This window comes from Bos indicus, chromosome 2, assembly GCF_029378745.1.
Source record: "Bos indicus isolate NIAB-ARS_2022 breed Sahiwal x Tharparkar chromosome 2, NIAB-ARS_B.indTharparkar_mat_pri_1.0, whole genome shotgun sequence".
NCBI lineage: Eukaryota > Metazoa > Chordata > Mammalia > Artiodactyla > Bovidae > Bos > Bos indicus.
In genome coordinates, this window is record NC_091761.1 from 89,648,124 (window position 1) to 89,649,434 (window position 1,311).

Sequence of the window (1,311 nt, forward strand, 5' to 3'; positions counted from 1 at the left end):
CCATGTCTATTGTTCAGTCAGTTTTGGTCCAAAAGGAAAGTTGTGGGATAGGTTGATCAGTCAGTCATTTCATATCACTGGTTTAAAGCAACTTTTCATGTTATTTGGTACCATTTTATTCATGTTTCTTGTATTTGTGTTTCATTGAGTTTCTTTGGTCTATGGGTTTATAGTTTTTATCTAATTTGAAGTTTTCAGTCACTGTTTATTCCAGTGTTTTTTTCTGCCCCAATTGCCTATATATTAGGTTGTTTAAAGTTTTATTAAACTTCCCTGATAGTTTTTTTTTCCTTCATGTGTTTCATTTTGGATAGTTCTGTTGTTTTGCCTTCAGATTCACTAATGTTTTCTTTTTGCATATTTCATCTGCTGCTAACCTCATGCAATATATTTTTCACCTCAGACATTGTAGTTTGCATCTAGGATTTTAATACGGGTCTTTTAAATCTTTCATATCTTGACTGAACATGCTCAATATTTCCTCTACCTTCTTAAACATATAGAATAGTATCTGTTTTAATATCCCTGTCCTCTACTTCTATAAGCTATGGTTTTTCTGAGTCTGATTTTATTGATTGATTGTTGTCTTCCTTATGGTTTGTATTTTCCTGTTTCCTTGCATTTTCTTGTAATTTTTGAGTTAAGTGCTAGACATTGTGAACTTTACATTTCTAGGTGCTGGATATTCCTGTATTTTTGAGTTTTGGTCTGGAAATGCAGTTAAATTATTTATAAATAGTTAACTCTTTAAAAAATATTTATTTATTTATTGGGCTGACTCAGGTCTTAGTCGCAGCATGCAGGGTCTTTGTTGTGGTGTGCAGACTTTCTAGTTGCAGACATTGCAGAGCTGCATAGGCTTATTTCCCTGACCAGGGATTGAACCCACATTCCCTAAATGGCAAAGCAGAGTCTTAAGCACTGGCCCACCAAGGAAGTCCCAAAGAGATAAATCTTTCTGAGGCTTGCTCTTCAGCTTTGTTTTATGGAACTGTTAGTCTAGGACTAATTTTTCTCTACTACTTAATGAAACACAAATTAAAAGATTTTCCATTTTGTGTGATATGAATTTGAACTGTTTTTGTCCCTGTATGAGCTTTGAGAATTGTTTCCTTTGTTCCTGTCAGGTAGTTCTTCCCCAGAATTGGATGATTTCTTTCCTCATATGCACAAATTCGTATTCAGCTGAAAACTTGAGGGACACTCTCACCTCTGGGACTTTGCCCTGTGAACTCTAGCCACTCTGTCTCCTCAATTTAAAGAGACTACCAGTAGAGGGATATATGACCATTAAAACAAAAGATAATTAAA